The sequence below is a fragment of the Dama dama genome, chromosome 5 (assembly GCF_033118175.1).
Source record: "Dama dama isolate Ldn47 chromosome 5, ASM3311817v1, whole genome shotgun sequence".
Taxonomy (NCBI): Eukaryota; Metazoa; Chordata; class Mammalia; order Artiodactyla; family Cervidae; genus Dama; species Dama dama.
In genome coordinates, this window is record NC_083685.1 from 60,493,837 (window position 1) to 60,514,397 (window position 20,561).

The 20,561-nt window shown below is 40.5% G+C and overlaps 1 long non-coding RNA gene across 2 annotated transcripts in view; it reads left to right on the forward strand.

The window, feature by feature from the left end:
- LOC133056763 (uncharacterized) overlaps window positions 1-20,561 on the forward strand; it is a 64,380-nt gene that overhangs the window by 4,459 nt on the left and 39,360 nt on the right. For both annotated transcript variants that reach the window (XR_009692906.1, XR_009692907.1), the window contains exon 2: window positions 17,612-17,797. This is a non-coding gene — a long non-coding RNA (uncharacterized LOC133056763). The remainder of the gene's footprint in view (window positions 1-17,611; window positions 17,798-20,561) is intronic.

The window sequence follows — 20,561 nt, forward strand, 5'->3', positions numbered from 1 at the left end:
TTTAGAATTTCTCATTAGGACTTCACAGGAGCAGTTAGCTTTTCAGTAGTCGGCGCTGTATTTTTAGCAGCATTTTAACAGCTGTCAGTAACAACTAAGACAACATTTTGATCAACACTTTAAGAAAAAAAATTCTAACAAAGATGTTTGCAAAGAAACAAAATGCTTCAAGATTTAAGTGTTTAGCTCTGAAAACCAAACCAAAAAAGATGCTTTCTTGTGACGTAAAATGTTAATGCCTCAACGGCACGCAGAAAGGTATCTACTTAAAATGAAGCCGAGTGGATTTTTAAGATTTAATTTTCTGATGCTTAGGTACGTATAATAAAGATGATTTTAGGCTTGAAAGGTGTGTTCAGAGTCAGAAACAGAAACCTCAGTATAAGAGAATGTGCAATGGATCTTGTCATGTATTTGCAAGTAGGTCAAGAATAGCCATGTGGGCACCTGAAATGAATAAAATCTTGTCCCCAACATTTGAGTTTATAAAGGGAGGTTATCACATGTCAGATATATGACACTGGAAATAGCAGATAGAAAAAAATGTAAGAGGCTTCATGACAGATGTCATCTTTATTTCTAAAGATAGAGGTAAATTTGCTGTGGGTAATGTATTACAAAGCAAACTAAAACCAAGCTCTGCAAGTGTCAGATTTCCCTTTCACCTGCAGTCTCCCGAAACTGAGTGGTTTCTGTTCTAAGGGAAGTCATGGTACATTATTAAAGCAGCCTACTGAATCATCCTATCCAGAGGTCATCTGCTCATTTCGAGGACCTAATCCATGTTTTGAGTTTGTCCCAACTAAGGCAGCTGAGTATTTCCACTTCATCTAGCTGGCATGGTGGGGAATGAAGGCATTCTTAGATCAAATGATATTTTTATTATATTGCGTTTTTTTTTTTTTTTTTCCTAATCCTTGTGGGGGTACCAGTTCACTACCTCTTCCTTGCTTGGTAGGACTTTTCTTCAACAAAACATGCAGTCATCATAAAAACTGAAGTAGATACCCTTTCTACTTGCCCTGCACAAACCCCTGCCAGATGCAAATCTTTCAGTGTTGATCGTTTTTCACAGAGCATGACATGGTTTTCCTAGTGCATACGTTTTGGACACTAAATACCCATGTGCAGAAATGAAACATGTATCAACATCTTTTATATGGAAGGTACAGGTCACATCAGTTATTAATATTTAAACCACAATCTATTTTGAAGTGCTTAGTGCTAATTATAGCTAGACTTTAACATTTTATCAAAGTATTTGGAAATTTAAGCTAGTTCATCACTTTAAAAAAAAAAAAAAAGCTTTTTAATGACCTTCACTATAAATGTGGTAGAACCATGTCCTCTTAGTCAAACTGTGTACACTTACAATGCCACTTTTGCCAGTACAGATTGCTAGCTTATATAAAGGATCAAGTAAGCACCTAAGTAAAGTCTTGGGATTCTTCTAATACATTTATATATGTAACTTTTATGTTGTTTTGATTTTTAAGAAGTACATATTTTCAGAATAATTATCTATCTCAAAAGAAAAAAATCCAGGAAAATTATTTTTATAACTACATCAATATATGCTACTACTCCATTCTTTCATAAATTACATGGCTTTATTTCTAATTTGAATATATGAACTGAAGTTTTGTTGAAAATAAAATTTTTTTAATTACCTTTATTTGTAAACAAATATTGTTGTAATTCAATAAAAACTGCCAAGGAACAAACTGTAAGATCATATACACATATCTTTTATCTGTTTTATGTTACTTCCATGGTATCATGTGATTATACTCCTAGAATACAACTAATAGTATGTTAATAAACAAACTAGGGATCCAGTAAGGAAGTCAAGATTATTAATCACAACCATTTCTCACCTTCAGTGAGAAATTAAAGCAAACACTAACTTCTACAGATAATTCAAAAAGCCCAAGGTAAAAGCAAGAGCTCTGAGCCTCAATCTCCTTGAATGAAAAGTCTAATCAGTGACTTTCAGCCTGGAGCTGTGTTTCATTACCCCTTTTCACAGATACAGCAAATCAAACAGTACAGTAAAATCCACTTGCATGGCTTTGCTGGCTCCATCGCTTACTAACCATATGACTCAGGGCAAATTACTTAGTCTTTCTAAATTTAGTTTCCTCATTTGTAACAAGAGACAACTGATACCATAAGTGGATATGAACTTAACACAGCACCTGGACATGGCAAGTGCTCCCCAAAAGTGTTAAATGTGTACCTCCAGAGTTTTGTCATAGAAAACTCAGAGTTGATTCTTCTGAGGATTCAAGATCTTTCTTACACTACAAAGGGGTTTTGAGGTCCCTCAAGAATCAGAGCTTTAACCTGAGGTCTTCAAGGGCTTCAGACTTCTAAGAATTCTCTTGGCTAGAACAGTGATTCTTAAGATTTATCATGCATCTGAATCACTGCGAGAGTCTGTTAAAAGTTTACTAGGCCCCATGCTTAGAGTTTCCTGTTCAGTAGGTATGGGGTGGAACCTGAGAATTTCTATTTCTAACAAGTTCCCGGGTAGATGCTGCTGGTGCTGCTCTAGGAACTACTCTTTCAGAACCAGATATGGCGCTAGTGGTAAAGAATCCACCTGCCAATGCAGGGGACATAAGAGATGCAGGTTTGATCCCTGGTGAGGCAGATGCCCTGGAGGAGGGCATAGCTACCCACTCCAGCATTCTTGCCTAGAGAATCCCATGGACAGAGAATCCTGGAGGGCTATGATCCATAGATCCATAGGGTCACAAAGAGTCAGACAAGAGGGAAACAATTAAGCCTGTTGCACACACACCCTAGAGTATGGAAAAGAAGCAATTGCCCCCAGGCTGCTTACTTTGCAAGGTTACCTTACTGCTGGATGCAGCTGATGGTGGGGGCAGGGAGGGGAGGGGGGTGGGCCCGAGGGAGAGATGTGAAGCAGGAAGTAGGAGACTAAAGAAAGGCAGGGATGGGTCTTCACAGTCCTGCGATCATTGGAATTCAGAGGCTGGCTAGCTGTTGCTGAGGGAGAACTCTGTCTCCACAGCCTTTGGACTATATGTTGATCTATCATGACCTCTTTTTTTTCTTTCTTTTTTTAATTGGGATATAGTTGCTTTACAATGTTGTGTTGGTTTCTGATGTGCAATGAAGTGAATCAACTCTATGTCTATATGAATCCCCACCCTTCTGGACCACCCTCCCACCACACCCCCATCCCACCCTCTAGGTCATCACAGGGCACTGGGCTGAGCCCCCACCCCCCCCACCGCCGTGCCCTGCAGCAGCCTCCTGATAGCTGTCTGTTTTACACCTGGTAATGTGTTATGTGTCCTTCCCAATCTCTCATTTCATCCCACACCCCCTTTGCCCCCCAAGCCCATGTCTGTTCTTTACATCTGCCTCTCTATTCCTGCCCTGAAAATTGGTTCACCTCTACCATTTTTCTAGATTCAACATACTTGCATTGATACGTGATATTTGTTTTTCTCTTTCTGACTTACTTCACTCTATATGACAGACTCTAGGTCTAGCCACATCTCTACAAATGACCAAGATTCATTTTCTTTTATTGCTGAGTGATGTTCCATTGTATGTATGTACCACATCTTCTTTATCCATTATTCTGTCAATGGACATTTAGGTTGCTTCCATGGTTTGGCTATCGTAAATAGTGCTACAGTGATTTTTCATGACCTCTAAATTCTTCCTCTGAATAAGTATTTGGGAAGTACTTTACCACTTTCAGGCTCTTAAAGTACCTATTAGTTTACTATTGTATTATCTGAAGGCACTAACTTTGGTTATCTGGGAGTGCGGGGGTGGGGGTCAGGGAGTCAGAATTGGCAAAGCACATTCCTTCAATTACCTTTGCACATAGCATACCATGGTCAAGTTCAGGTCAGCTTTCTCCTTCTATTCTGAGTGTGTCATGAAGATGAACCCCTGACTCTTGTGTTACATTTGAACTGATGCTTTTTCTTTTTTTCAGGTTTCATCAGATCAGAAGGGAACATTAGTTTAATCAGATGTGATAAGCTTTTGACAAAGTCATAGTGGTTGTTCCCAGTTTTGAACCAACAATTATGTGAGGAGATTGTCTATATTTTTGTCAGAGTCCAGGCTTCCTGGGCTTCCCTGGTGGTTCAAATGATAGAGAATCTTCCCGAAATGTAGGAAGACCAGGGTTCAATCCCTGGGTCAGGAAGTTCCCATGGAGAAGAGAATGGCTACCCACTCTATTATTCTTGCCTGGAGAATCCCATAGACAGAGGAGGCTGGCAGGCTATAGTTCATGGGGTTACAAATAGTCGGACATGACTGAGCGACTAATACTTGGCTTTCCAGTCTTCTTGTTTACTTCTATAACAGTTTCATTGCTTTATTAAGAAATGATGTCAACATTGTATGATTTAATTTCCTTAAGAAGAGGTGGCAAGAATACACTGAAAAACTATACAAAAAAGATCTTCATGACCCAGATAATCATGATGGTATGATCACTCACCTAGGGTCAGACATCCTGGAGTGTGAAGTCAAGTGGGCCTTAGCAAGCATCAGTATGAACAAAGCTACTGGAGGTGATGGAATTCCAGTTGAGCTATTTCAAATCCTGAAAGATGATGCTGTGAAAATGCTGCACTCAATATACCAGCAAATATGGAAAACTCAGCAGTGGCCACAGGACTGGAAAAGGTCAGTTTTCATTTCAATCCCAAATAAAGGCAATGCCAAAGAATGTTCAAGCCACTGCACAATTGCACTCATCTCACACGCTAGCTAAGTAATGCTCAAAATTCTCCAAGCCAGGTTTCAACAATATGTGAACCGTGAACTTCCAGATGTTCAAAATGGATTTTAAAAAGGCAGAGGAACCAGAGATCAAATTGCAAACATCCATTGGATCATTGAAAAAGTGAGAAAATTCTAGAAAAACACCTGACTACGCCAAAGCCTTTGACTGTGTGGATCACAACAAACTGTGGAAAACTCTTCAAGAGATGAGAATACCAGACCACCTGATGTGCCTCCTGAGAAATCTGTATGCAGGTCAAGAAACAATAGTTAGTACTGGACATAGAACAATAGACTGGTTCCAAATCAGGAAAGGAGTATATCAAGGAAGTATGTTATCACCCTATTTATTTAACGTATATGCAGAGTACATCATGTGAAATGCCAGGCTGGATGAAGCACAAGCTGGAATCAAGATTGCTGGGAGAAATATCAATAACCTCAGATATGCAGATGACACCACCCCTATGGCAGAAAGTGAAGAAGAACTAAAGAGCCTTTTGATGAAAGTGAAAGAGGAGAGTGAGTGTCTTTTAATTTCATGGCTGCAGTCACCATCTGCAGTGATTTTGGAGCCCCCAAAAATAAAGTCTGACACTGTTTCCACTGTTTCTCCATCTATTTCCCATGAAGTGATGGGACCAGTTGTCATGATCTTAGTTTTCTGAATGTTGAGCTTTACGCCAACTTTTTCACTCTCCTCTTTCACTTTCATGAAGAGGCTTTTTAATTCCTCTTCACTTTCTGCCATAAGGGTGGTGTCATCTGCATATCTGAGGTTATTGATATTTCTCCCGGCAATCTTGATTCCAGCTTGTGCTTCTTCCAGCCCAGCGTTTCTCATGATGTACTCTGCATATAAGTTAAATAAGCAGGGTGACAATATACAGCCTTGTTGTACTCCTTTTCCTATTTGGAACCAGTCTGTTGGTTCTTGTCCAGTTCTAACTGTTGCTTCCTGACTTGCATACAGGTTTCTCAAGAGGCAGGTCAGGTGGTCTGGTATGCCCATCTCTTTCACAATTTTCCACAGTTTATTGTGATCCACACAGTCAAAGGCTTTGGCATAGTCAATAAAGCAGAAATAGATGTTTTTCTGGAACTCTCTTGCTTTTTCAATGATCCAGCAGATGTTGGCAGTTTGATCTCTGCTTCCTTTGCCTTTTCTAAATCCAGCTTGAACATCTGGAAGTTCACGGTTCATGTATTGCTGAAGCCTGGCTTGGAGAATTTTGAGCATTACTTTACTAGCGTGTGAGATGAGTGCAATTGTGCGGTAGTTTGAGCATTCTCTTCATGGCAAATAGACAGGGAAACAATGGAAACAGTGACAGACTTTATTTTGAGGGGCTCCAAAATCACTGAAGATGGTGGTTGCAGCCATGAAATTAAAAGACACTTACTCCTTGCAAGAAAAGCTATGACAAACCTAGACAGCATATTAAAAAGCAGAGACATTACTTTGCCAACAAAGGTCTGTCTAGTCAAAGCTGTGGTTTTTCTAGTAGTCATGTATGGATGAGAGCGTTGGACTGTAAAGAAAATTTAGCACCCAAGAACTGATGCTTTTGAACTGTGGTGTTGGAGAAGACTCTTGAGAGTCCCTTGGACTGCAAGGAGACCCAACCAGTCCATCCTAAAGGAGATCAGTCCTGGGTATTCATTGGAAGGACTGATACTGAAGCTGCAACTCCAGTACTTTGGCTGCCTGATGAGAAGAGCTGACTCATTTGAAAAGACTCTGATCCTGGGAAAGATTGAAGGCAGGAGAAGGGGACGACAGATGATGAGATGGTTGGATGGCATCACCAACTCGACGGACATGAGTTTGAGTAAACTCTGGGAGTTAGTGATGTACAGGGAAACCTGGCTTGCTGCAGTCCATGGGGTTGCAAAGAGTCGGACGTGACTGAATGACTGAAGTGAACTGAATAAGTTGAAAAATGTAATTCAATCAAGAGAGATAAAACCCCTGAATTTAGACAGATAAATTTGAAGAATAATCAAGGAAAGCTGACAGAAAGATAATAAAACTGCATTCCTACTGCTAAGTCATTTCAGTCGTGTCCGACTCTTCGCGACCCCATGGACTGCAGCCTACCAGGCTCCTCCGTCCATGGGATTTTCCAGGCAAGAGTACTGGAGTGGGGAAACTGCATTCCTAGTGTCAGTTAAATTGAACTTGATCTTGGGTGAGCAAGATTGTAAAAGAAAGAGTGGAATATAGTCCTTGTGAGGAAATTTGTTGTTATATTCGGTTGGCCAAATATAGGGTGGTTGGCCATCTTACAGAAAATCCAGAACGAACTTTTTAACCAATCTGATACTTCACAATAGACCTTGATTGGAGCATTACTTTATCCATAGGTTATGAAAACAGTTCAGAAAGAAGGACAAACATCATTAAAAATTCTACAAACTAAGAGATACATGAAAAAATAGATTTCCTTAACCTGGTAAACATTGACCTCATACAAAAGTCAGGTAGCCCATTAGGTTCATTTTATTTTTTGCTACTGTGAAAATTACTTAGAGTATTTTACTGCTTCTTTAATATTGTTATATTAATACTTAATTATAGTATTACAAATCATAACATATTTCATAAGCTTACAAATGTTTCATATTTCATGTACACCAAAAATGACAACAGGCTTCAATGTAGCCACCACTCTCCTTGAGGTGGGAACATTTTGTCATATTTGCTGCAGAAGTATAAAATATTGCATGAGTGTGATATATTCCTATTTCTTGATAGGGGTTATTGTTGAAGGGGAGGGGAGACAAGAATATAGGGGTTGTCTCTTATCAACTGGGAGTAGTACTTCCATTGTTAGAAGTCCCTGAGTGATGCATTTTCAGACACAGATCTTAATGAGAGGGAATGAGTTCTTAATATTTCCAAGCAACATCTAAAGAGGGGCTGGTAGATAATCTCAGTCCCAACTCATGGTTTTCACTGAGGGCAGGGATTTAAAATTTAGAACTTCCATTTTGAGTTTATTTTTGTGTATGGTGTTAGAAAGTGTTCTAGTTTCATTCTTTTACAAGTGGTTGACCAGCTTTCCCAGCACCACTTGTTAAAGAGGTTGTCTTTTTTCCATTGTATATCCTTGCCTCCTTTGTCAAAGATAAGGTGTCCATAAGTTCGTGGATTTATCTCTGGGCTTTCTATTCTGTTCCATTGATCTATATTTCTGTCTTTGTGCCAGTACCATACTGTCTTGATGACTGTGGCTTTGTAGTAGAGTCTGAAGTCAGGCAGGTTGATTCCTCCAGTTCCATTCTTCTTTCTCAAGATTACTTTGGCTATTCGAGGTTTTTTGTATTTCCATACAAATTGTGAAATTATTTGTTCTAGTTCTGTGAAAAATACCGTTGGTAGCTTGATAGGGATTGCATTGAATCTATAGATTGCTTTGGGTAGAATAGCCATTTTGACAATATTGATTCTTCCAATCCATGAGCATGGTATGTTTCTCCATCTGCTTGTGTCCTCTTTGATTTCTTTCATCAGTGTTTTATAGTTTTCTATGTATAGGTCTTTTGTTTCTTTAGGTAGATATACTCCTAAGTATCTTATTCTTTTTGTTGCAATGGTGAATGGTATTGTTTCCTTAATTTCTCTTTCTGTTTTTTCATTGTTAGTATATAGGAATGCAAGTGATTTTCGTGTGTTAATTTTATATCCTGCAACTTTACTATATTCATTGATTAGCTCTAGTAATTTTCTGGAAGAGTCTTTAGGGTTTTCTATGTAGAGGATCATGTCATCTAACACCATACACAAAAATAAACTCAAAATGGATTAAAGATCTAAATGTAAGACCAGAAACTATAAAACTCCTAGAGGAGAACATAGGCAAAACACTCTCCGACATAAACCACAGCAAGATCCTCTATGACCCACCTCCCAGAATATTGGAAATAAAAGCAAAACTAAACAAATGGGACCTAATGAAACTTAAAAGCTTTTGCACAACAAAGGAAACTATAAGTAAGGTGAAAAGACAGCCCTCAGATTGGGAGAAAATAATAGCAAATGAAGAAAAAGACAAAGGATTAATCTCAAAAATATACAAGCAACTCTTGAAGCTCAATTCCAGAAAAATAAATGACCCAGTCAAAAAATGGGCTAAAGAACTAAACAGACATTTCTCCAAAGAAGACATACAGATGGCTAACAAACACATGAAAAGATGCTCAACATCACTCATTATCAGAGAAATGCAAATCAAAACCACAGTGAGGTACCATTACACGCCAGTCAGGATGGTTGCTATCCAAAAGTCTACAAGCAATAAATGCTGGAGAGGGTGTGGAGAAAAGGGAACCCTCTTATACTGTTGGTGGGAATGCAAACTAGTACAGCCGCTATGGAAAACAGTGTGGAGATTTCTTTAAAAACTGGAAATAGAACTGCCACATGACCCAGCAATCCCACTTCTGGGCATACACACTGAGGAAACCAGATCTGAAAGAGACACATGCACCCCAATGTTCATCACAGCACTGTTTATAATAGCCAGGACATGGAAGCAACCTAGATGCCCATCAGCAGATGAATGGATAAGGAAGCTGTGGTACATATACACCATGGAATATTACTCAGCCATTAAAAAGAATTCATTTGAACCAGTTCTAATGAGATGGATGAAACTGGAGCCCATTATACAGAGTGAAGTAAGCCAGAAAGATAAAGAACATTACAGCATACTAACGCATATATATGGAATTTAGAAAGATGGTAATGACAACCCTATATGCAAAACAGAAAAAGAGACACAGAAGTACAGAACAGACTGTTGAACTCTGTGGGAGAAGGTGAGGGTGGGATGTTTCGAAAGAACAGCATGTATGTTATCTATGGTGAAACAGATCACCAGCCCAGGTGGGATGCATGAGACAAGTGCTCAGGCCTGGTGCACTGGGAAGACCCAGAGGAATCGGGTGGAGAGGGAGGTGGGAGGGGGGATTGGGATGGGGAATACGTGTAAATCTATGGCTGATTCATATCAATGTATGACAAAACCCACTGAAAAAATAAATAAATAAATAAAGGGAAAAAAATAAAATAAAATTTAGAACTTCCCTGGTGGCCCTGTGGTTTTAAGAATCTGCCATTGTGGGGTACACAGATTCGACCCCTATTCTGGGAAGCTTCCACATGCCAGAAGGCAACCAAGCCTGTGGGCCACAGTTACTGAGACCACACACCCTAGGGTCTGTGCTCTGCAACAAGAGAAACCCCTGCAATAAAAAGTTCAAGCACCACAAATAGAGCAGGACCGCACACAGCACAGCCAAAAAATAAATGAAATAATAAAAGTCAAACTATTCTCTCAGAGATTCTCAAGAATGAAGATGACTTCAGCACCATGAGAACGGCCCATCTAAGAAACTACAGATCCTTGCAAAGGAGTAATTCAAGTCCAGTTCATTTCAATAGTATTGCTTTTTGGGTCACTTTCCAATCATATTTCTTCCTAGCCCAAGTAATTCTAATAGCCTCAGTGAAATTCAGGGCTGATATAAAAATCATTGCATGCTGATCTTAAGTCATTCCCAGAACTTTTCTGATTAGTTCTGTTGGCCCATGTTGTATGCACTGTTAAGTATTTTGACTCAAATCCTAGAGACAAGGGTTCAGTCCAATTTGGACAGGTATCTTAGTCTGCTGGGGCTCCGATAACAAAATACTATAGAGTGGGTAGTTTATAAATAGCATAAATTTACATTTCACAATTCTGGAAGTAGATGTCCAAGATCAGGGTGCAATATGGTTGAGTGAGGACTCTCTTCTGAAGAACAGACTTTTTTATGTGTGTGTGTGTGTGGGTGGGTGGGTGTGGGTGTGTGTGGGTGTGTGTAGTTAATGAACAATGTTGTGTTAGTTTCAGATATACTGCAAAGTGATTCAGTTGTACATATACATGTATCTATTCTTTCTCAAATTCTTTCTCCATTTAGGTTATTACAGAATATTGAGCGGAATATTCTCATTTGCTCAATAGTCTCAGTTGGGGATTATCATCATATTTCGGGATAAAGGTTTCAACACATGAATCTAGGGGGTTCATATGTTGTATCATCATATTTGGGGATTAAGGTTTCAACATATGAATCTAGGGGAGACAGGAAATTTCAGATCATAATGAGAGGGCTTAAGAATCTGGTGTTTAGCCATTATCTGGCTCACTTCATTTGTCAATATATTGACCTTTAGCCTAGAAATAATCTTTGGGTATATCATATATTTTGATGTCAGGTATAGATGAAGCTCCTATAGAAAGACACCCCCACAGTACAGTAGCTCAAATAAGAAAGAAATTTAATTCTATCTTACATGAAATTGAAAAAAATGAATGTGATCCAGGGCAGATAGGTGGTTCTGCTGTCTGGGGTCTTTAGAACCCCGTGTCCCTTGATGCTCCCCAATTCTGCAGAGTGTTGTCCTTATCTATATGGTGGAGTCTGTGTCATTAGAATCATATCCACAGTTTTATATTAAAAAACAAACATTTTGGGGGGCTTCCCTGGTGGCTCAGTGATGAAAATCCACCTGCCAATGCAGGAAACATGGGTTTGGTGCCTGATTCAGGAGGATCCCACATGCCACAGAGCAACTTAGCCCATGTACCACAGCTACTGAACCTGTGCTCTAGAGCCTGGGGGCCACAGCTGCTGAAGCCCCAGTGCCGCAGAGCCCTTGCTCTGCAGTGAGAGAAGCCACCACAGTAAGAAGCCAGCAACTAGAGAGTATCCCCCACTTGCCACGGCTAGATGTTTACATCTTGATACCAGAGCAATTTTCAAGAAGGTTAAGTGGTTATGTTCCCTGCTAAAACTGGAGTTCTACTAAAAGGAGGAAGGGGTAAATAAATACAGGGGACAATTAACAGTCTTTGTTAAGAGACAACCAGTTCCGATGAGCAGAGTAGAAAATACGAGCTAAGTCTCTTCAGTCATGTCTGATTCTTTGCAGCTCTATGGACTGTAGGCCACCAGGCTCCTCTGTCCATGGGGTTCTCCAGGCAAGAATACTGAAGTGGGTTGCCATGCCCTCCTCCAGTGGACTTTCCCCACCCAAGGGTCAGGTCTCTTAAGTCTCCTGCATTGGGAGGCGCATTCTTTACCACTAGTACCACTTGGAAAGCCCAAGTAGAAAATGGGACAGGGCTTTAACTGTGTCATAAAGACCTAAGGTTATGGTTAAGGAAGGGTGCAAGAAATGTTCGATGGGGTCAGGGGGTGGGATGTAGATGCTGTGATCACCTTTTATACCCTCAAAATCAAGGTGGGGGGCATCTTTTGCAATAAACCAAGATAGCAGAACCAGGTAACTAAATAATCTAGTGAAGATAGGCTCATCTTTCACTGAGTCCCATGGTAAGTTTGCAGAACCACCTTGATCCAATTAATGATTATTTTTTTAGAGTGGGAAGAAATGTATCCAGTATAAATCAATCTCCCAAAAAGCATTGAAGTATAACAAGAATTTCAGCTATATAATATAAATCAGCAGTTTGAAATGCAAATTATACTATTCCATGGAAAACCAGAAATGCTCAGATTTTAACCTGTGCCTGACACAGAGAGAGAGCGAGAGCATGCTAGCATGTGGCCCTTGGTGTGTATGTTAGCACAGGGGCAATCTGCAGGAGATCACAATCTCCTGTAGCCTGCCTGCCAGAACACTACGAAACAAGGTGAAGGGTAGGCCTGATGTTCAGTTGGTCGATACCAGGACAGCTGGGCTCTTCTCACCAGCCTGGTTCCTTCTGATTGGCTGGTATCCACTGATCAGTGTGACTATACAGGTCATTGCGGTACTGTGCTCTGTTGCTCAAAGAACTCTTTGCGATCCTATGGACTATAACCCACCAGACTCCTCTATCTGTGGGCTTTTTCAGGCAAGAACACTGGAGTGGCTGCCGTTTCCACCTCCCAGAGCTCTTCCCCACCCAGGGGTCAAAACCAATCTCCTGCATTGCAGGCAGATTCTTTACCTGCTTAGCCATCAGGAAAGTCCATACAGGTCATTAAATATTATCAATGTTACCCCTGCTTTCAGGGGCTATTCAACATTTTCTTGAAAGATGTTCAGATCACATAGGGCCAAGGAAGAAGGATTGTTTTAAAAAAAAAAAAAAAAATCAGTAGTGTTTCTTCTCCAGTCTGCAGTAATTCTGCATTCGAAATAGATAAAATGGAGAAAGAAAAAGATAACACCCAGATCAATTTGTCAACTTCTCTTTATGTATGAAGGGTCTGCAGAAAGCATATATTTTGCCATTTTGGTTCATTTGCTATTCTGAATTTACTGGCCTTCTCAGAATTTTGATGAAAACTTTCTGATTTCCTATACATTCCAAATGCCATATATCTACTCTGCTTACAGATTACAAAATATTGAGACAGATTACAAAGGAAGCTGTGAACTTTCTACTCTGGAGGAATTTAGAAGTAGGATTTCCTCTGAGCTGGAATAGCAAAGGCAGAGGTCTGTAAGTGGGATGATGGAATAGGGTTATCTATTGGTTTGTGTAGCCTTTTAAATAAATAGTTACTTTGCAAAGAGGAAATGAGATCAGGAAAAAGAAACTCCCAATATAGCCTGATGAATCAGTGGGTGATAAAGTACATTGGAACTTCAACATCCAGCCTTTTATGTTTTCTTTGGAAAAGTTGCCCCTCAGTCAGAAACCAGGTATCACATAAAAGAGGATATCCAGCAGTGTTTGTCTTTAAGAGTGGCAATAAAGAACAAAGGTTAAAAGCATAGACCCTGGACCCAGACTTAGCCTGGGTTTGAATCCTAGCTCTGCCTCCAACTAGCTGTGGGATTATGGGTAAATTACATAAACTCTGGACTTCAGTTTCATCACCTATAAAATAATACAACTTACCTTATATGGTTGTTATGGGGATTAATAGCCTAACTCTTGCTTATAGTAAACAATGAATGTTAGCTATGATATTTTTACATCCCCTTAATCCTAAACCATATACACCCACTCACTCTTCTATCCATATTCTTTAGCACTCTCCAAGCTTGGCTTCTGACATTATTTGATCACTTCTTTTTTGCTGTTTTCCTTACTGGGCTATTTGATATTCAGGACTGACTGCTTGACTTCCTCCCGTTAACATCCAGGAAGATTTTCTTCTAATATGTCAAGCTTTGCATCGAAAAACATGTTACTCTTGTGACCCGTAACCTAGTGACCATGTCAGAACTTTGACCTTCCCATAAAATTCAGTGGGTGTTTTTGCTACTTGAAGAAATAAATTCCCTTAAATGGTGTGGAAGTGACAGGGCTATGAGTTTGCCAAGTTCAATTTCATTTGTCTCTTTCCAAGTGGACAGAAAGGCTACACAGCCCAGCCTCCCTTGCACTTAGGTTGTGTCCATATGCCTGGGTCTGCATCCTAGTGTTTGGTGGAAGTGATCTACTCACTGGTTATAAAACTCATGAAGGATTGTCTCAACTCTCACTTCCCTTTCTGTTAACGCCTGGGAGGCCACAAGTCTGGGATGGCAACATCTCAGAATGGAAGGAGACTTAGATCTCTGAATCATCTTGTGGAAGAAAGCTACCAAGGAGAGTTGCCAAACTGCATTGGACTGTAACGTAACTGATAAATACATCTTTATTTTGTGTACTTCATGAGATTTTGGTACATTGCCCTGATTAACTCAGGTGGTACTGAATAAGAATATTTGTACAGAATATAAGCCTATAGTGAATAGTATTATAGTAAGTTTGAATGTGTTTGTACCCTAATGGTTCCTATATTCAAGATTACTGAATTCATCATGGAGTTTGGTTAGCTAGCTGAGCAGAATGTTGTAGAGAAAAGAATATGGATGGGAATCCCACTGAAAGTGTTAGTCGCTCAGTCATGTCTGACTCTTTGCAACCCCATGGACTGTAGCCTGCCAGGCTCCTAGGTCCATGGAATTTTCCAGGCAAGAATCCTGGAGCGAGTTGCCATTCCCTCCTCCAGGGTGGCTTCCCATCACAGAGGTTGAACCCAGATTTCCTGCATTGCCGACAGATTCTTTATGGTCTGAGCCACCAGGGAATTCCACTGAACCAGATTCAAATTCTGTCTCAAATACTTATTACCTTGACTTTAATCTGTTCTTTCACTGGAATCCAAATGATTCTTTCTTTCTAGTAGCATTATGGGTAAATAAACTAAACCCTATTAGGGAATTGTCTTTCAATCCCTTTTCAGTATTCCAATATTTCCAATCCACTGTTAAGTTTCTGTGATTCTCCATTCTAAACTGATTTTCATAAATTTGACTTTACAGGAGCAACAAAAGGGGTAACAATTAGGTCCAGACAAAGTCTCTATATATTTAAGTGAAAGTGAAAGTCGCTCAGTCATGTCCAACTCCTTGAGACTGTGCAGTCCATGGAATTCTCCAGGCCAGAATACTGGAGTGGGTAGCCTTTCCCTTCTCCAGGGGATCTTCCCGACCCAGGAACTGAACCTGGCTCTCCTGCATTGCAGGCGGATTCTTTACCAACTGAGCTATCAGGGAAGCCCATCTATATCCTTAATGTGTGCACAAATAAAAGAAAAGCACTATAATTTTTTGTGTGTGTTGAAAATAGTGCTTAGCAGAGAACAATTTCCCCTTTATTTAGTGCATTATCCAGAAAGTTCCCAAGTCAGAGAATGCCTGTGCCATGTGCCATAGCACAATTTTGAAAATACTGTATTTAATTAAAATGGGAATTTCTGAAAATGATTACTATAGAATTTATAGTAATTCCAAACCTCAAACAGCATTTTTGACCCATGCAATATTTATGAGTTAATTTTCCTTTTCCCTAGTCTCATCTTAACAACTGGAAAAATATTCTCTAATTCAAATTATTGAGGGTGGACCACTGGTAGAACATACACCAGTAAAGGCAGAGATAACTAGTAACCACTTGTTTTATAACCTGTTTTCACACAAAGCCACTTGCACACACAATATAAACAGACTTCAAAGGTACACCCACAAGAGCTGCCATTGTTCCTTGCTGTTTAATAATTTTAAAACTGTTTAGAATTTATGGCATATACTTGGCAGTTTTTTAATTAAAAAAACAAGCTAACACATAACTTATTAAGTTATGTTAAAAGACAAGTATGGCAAAATTTCACCTTAGACACCATAGACAAGCGAGTTAACAATTCAACAGGCATTATTACATTGGAAGTTTACAGAATTTTGAACCCACATTGCGCAGTAATGTCTTTAAAAAATCAATATTGCAACAAACTAAGCTCTTTGTGGTGCAGCTTGCCTTTTATAAAATTAGTAAGCTTTTCCTTTCAATTATCAAATAGATGGCCCTGTAAATGGATAGACAAGGCATTGCTCTCTCAGACTTCTTTGCCTTTCTCATCTTAGCTCACAATTTCTTTTCTCTTTATTCTCATCATGTTGTTGCTGCTATTCAATCGCTAAGCAGTGTCTGACTCTTCAACCCCATGGACTGCAGCACGCCGGGTCCTCTGTCTCTGCAATCTCCCGGAGTTTGCTCAAATTCATGTGCACCGAGTTGGTGATACTATCTAACCATCTCATCTTCCCACCCTTTAACTTCCCTCAAATCTCTACCCTAAGATCTCTACTTCCTCACCACCACTCTCCTAACAGGTAGTTACATTTTTACATAGAATTTGGTGCTAAAGCCAATGATCAAGGTGGAAAATTATACCTCAAAAATTTCTTAATTCACTTGGAAAGTACAACATATACGGCCCTTTTAATGTGCATTCAAAGCTACTATAGCATCCAACTCAGCCAGTTTTTCCTCCAGCGTCGGAACAGATTGCTGTTTTCTCAGCTAAACACCTGATGAAGGAGTTGGCTTGCATTTAGGGGCCATGTTGTATGAAAAAAAAATGTATCTTTAAACACTTGAATCACACTCAGTATGGTGAGCTGCTCATACTATGAGAGCGATTCAGGAACGGAGACCAACTGAAGGAACATCAGATTCACATCTCCCTTCCTGCGCGCCTCTGGGGCATATGCTCTAGTGGAACGTGGGACAGAATCACCCACACTATTTACATTCTTCTCTTTCTCTCTTTTTCTTTCTGGCAGAGAAAGTCGAGTTGAGTATGGATGAGAACTTTATACGTATTAAGGAAAAATTCTATTCAAAACCACAACTTTTTCTGAGAAGGGCAGCTCACCTTAAAAATTTCAGGGTCTCTGTTATTCTTTAGTGTTGTAGTGAGAATTGGGGGCTCTTTCATTAAAAGAAGGGGACCGTCTCATGAGCGGTGTTCATTCAAAGATGGGGGAGACTTGGAGTCTGGGATATGGAGGCTGGAGAGAACTGATTTGCTCTATGTGGTGGTTTTCCAACCTCAGCTCTATGAACACTTTTGGATCAGATAGTTCTCTGCTGTGGGGGGCTTTCCCACACAATATAGGAGTATGGCCATATTTAGCAGCGTGGCCATCCTCAACCCACTAGGGGCCTCTAGTAACCACCCCCTCCACCAAGAAGTGAAAACCAAAAATGTCTCCAGACATTGCTGAGGAGCAAAGCCACCCTTGACTGAGAAATGTCACTCCATATAGTAAAATGGGAAGGGTTTGAAATCTTGCGGCAAGAAGTAAACAGGAAAACATGGGCAGTCAGGGGTGGGGATGGGAGCAGCCTTCTAGATAGTCCAAGACTGGACACTCTAAAAGGTGAAACAGCCTCTGAAAAATTCTTAGCTGTCAGATGGCTGAAGGCTTTTAAAAATCAGACATGTCTAAAATCTCCTTCGAATCTGTTTTCTGTTACAGGAACGCAACGCCCCTCTGCTTCCCCATACCTTCAGTAAGATGGGTTGTGAGCAGCAACGCCACGTGAGGGCAGTTGGCTTGGAGCCCTCAAAGGAAAACTGAGTTCTGCAGCTGGGCTGACGCAGCGTGGTGGAACAGGGCCAGCTCGTGTGGAAAGGTTACTTGATTCAGAGGAAAAGGCACAAGGTAAGTGTATTCACCTGGATTGTGCAAAAATCTCTGGACTTCCGCAAGGAGCAGATGGTTGCTTTGGGCCTCTGTCACGTGGATCTGAAGTGCAAGGACTTCTCTGTGGCACCATTGCTGACACTCTGGAGGTTTATGACCTGTGGGTTCCATATACTACACGGAGGCACCGCCCGCTCTGGCAAAGGCTGGTGTGAGGTGCTCATCTCCTTTCCTGTGATTTCCTTTCTCAGAGGATTAGGATTAGACTCCAGGGCCATTCAAAATGGAAGGTGATCACTTCTTATCACGAGGATGGTCTTTACCTTGTTCTGTAAATCTGCCCCAGGACACTTCTAATTTCTCTTCTCCCTCATCCTCAAAGTGTCAGTCTGTTTGGCCTCTCCACGGTACCCGCTCCTCTATTAACCTACCATGACATCCCATGCATTTTTTTCAAATTTAAAATTTTTTGATGTGGACCATTTTTAAAGTCTTTATTGAATTTGTGGTAACATTGCTTCTGTTTAATGCTTTGGTTTTTAGGCCGAGTCATGTGAGATCTTAGCTTCCCAACCAGGGTTAGAACCGGTACCCCTTTCATTGGAAGGTGAGGTCTTAACCACTGGAGAATCGGGGAAGTCCTACCATATATTTTTTCCTGAACAAGTTTCAGTGTAGCTCTTTGTCACCTTCCCAAGGCTATCTCACTATGTAGGTGTGGGTTGGGAAGTGTTCCCCTCTTTGTGGTCCTCTCTTCTTTCAGGATCAAGTCCATCCTGTCAGATATAAACTGTTTTCACCAGATATTCTGCTCTTTATCACCTCTATGCTCTTCTAGTCTCAAGCAGCTCCTCCCTATAGAAAGCCTTTCATTGTCATGTTTTCAGGTCTTAATTTGATCTACTGCATTCTACTTTAAAATATCAGTCCAACAATACTATTTCTTATAGTATGAAGCTCTGAACTCATAGAAGTTTATCTATACCTCTTTAGCGGCATTTCTTATTTTCTAACCACAGTTATTTGCATATATATATATTTATAAAGATATATGATATCTTTATTCCTAGACTAAGAGCTCCTTGAAAACAGCAACTATGTCTTAATAGTTGGTTCATAACCACTGTTAAGTAATTGATTTTATTTTTTCCCTTTCCGCCCCCTCACCCAAATTAAGGTGGCTTAGAAGGGTTCCCTGGTGGCTCAGATGGTAAAGTGTCTGTCGGCAATGCAGGAGACCTGGGTTCGATCCCCAGGTTGGGAAGATCCCCTGGAGAAGGAAATGGCAACCCACTCCAGTACTCTTGCCTAGAAAACTCCATGGATGGAGGACTCTAGTGGGCTACAGTCCATGGGGTCACAAAGAGTCGGACACGACTGAGCGACTTCACTTTCTTTCACTTCCACTTTCTAGAAGGACACAAAATACTGGCTAATGACTTAAATTAGAAGAAAATGAGAAAAAATAAGAGAGGTTTAATAAAAAATTAAGAATAGTAGGTTATAAATCAATGCTGGATTAAAAAAATCAATTTTCTTTATGTAAGACTTGCCAGTGAGTTCAACCTTAGACACAAACTGCATTTGCTTCTTCACTCAAAACTCTCCCAGTGGTAATATCCATGCCTCATGTTGCATCTTTACTCCCTATTCCCCCACCTCTGCCTGACAGCCACATCTGGCCATGCTTCGTTATGTGCTTCATTAGAAACTGCCATCTTCTTCCACAAGCTAACCTTCCTGACCGCAGGGCTGGTTCTAGGCATGGGTAATTATTTCAAGCCAAGCCAAATAGAATCCTTTGCTTGGTTTCTGGAGCTGGAGCAAGAGGTAAGAGTCTTTTCTCCATGGATGGGAAGGCAGGAATTTGCTGAATCACCACAATCCCTGGGTAGAGAAAGCTGATTTTCAAGAGAAGAAATTAAAGTCAACCTCCAGAAAGAAGAGAGGACCACAAAGTTTCCTTCAGGGCCTGCCTTCCAAAAAGCATTTGTTAGAGTGTCTTCTGATTTTTATTGGAAAGACGCCAAACCCTTGAGTCTGACAATCTAGCATTTTCAGCACCCAGTCAACCTTATCTTGTTTCTAAATTCTCAGTTGAGAGCTGCCTTCTTCCAGTTGCCAGGCTCTTTCTTGCCTCTGTGGTTTTCCTACAGTTATTTCCTTACCTTGAATGACCTCTTGCCTCCTCTCTCTGCAGTACTAATTCAGGTCTCTGTTCAAGGTCCACTTCAAGATCTATCTCCTCCATTAAAACCCTTCTTGATTGATCTTTCCCTTCTCTGAAGTGCTGTAGCCCTTATTTACCCAGCTTTTGCCATGCTGCCTGAAACATATTTATTTCTCTGCCTTTGTTCTCTCTTTTGTTTTCTGTGTCAGAGGATTGTTGGTTTGGTTTATTACATATGCAGTTGGTGACTCAGATAGTAAAGAATCTGCCTGCAATGCAGGAGACCTGGGTTTGATCCCTGGGTCAGGAAGATTCCCTGGAGAAGAAAATGGCTACTCACTCCATTATTCTTGTCTGGAGAATTCCATGGATAGAGGAGCCTAGTGGGCTACAGTCCATGGGGTTGCGAAGAGTCGGACATGGCTGAGCAATTAACACATAAACACAAGAAAGGCTAGGGCTTCCTTGGTGGCTCCAATGGTAAAGATTCTACCTGCAATGCAGGAGACCCAGGTTTGATCCCTGGGTCGGGAAGATCCCCTGGAGAAGGGAATGGCAACCCACTCCAGTAGTCTTGCCTGGAGAATTCCATGGACAGAAGAGTCTGGTGGA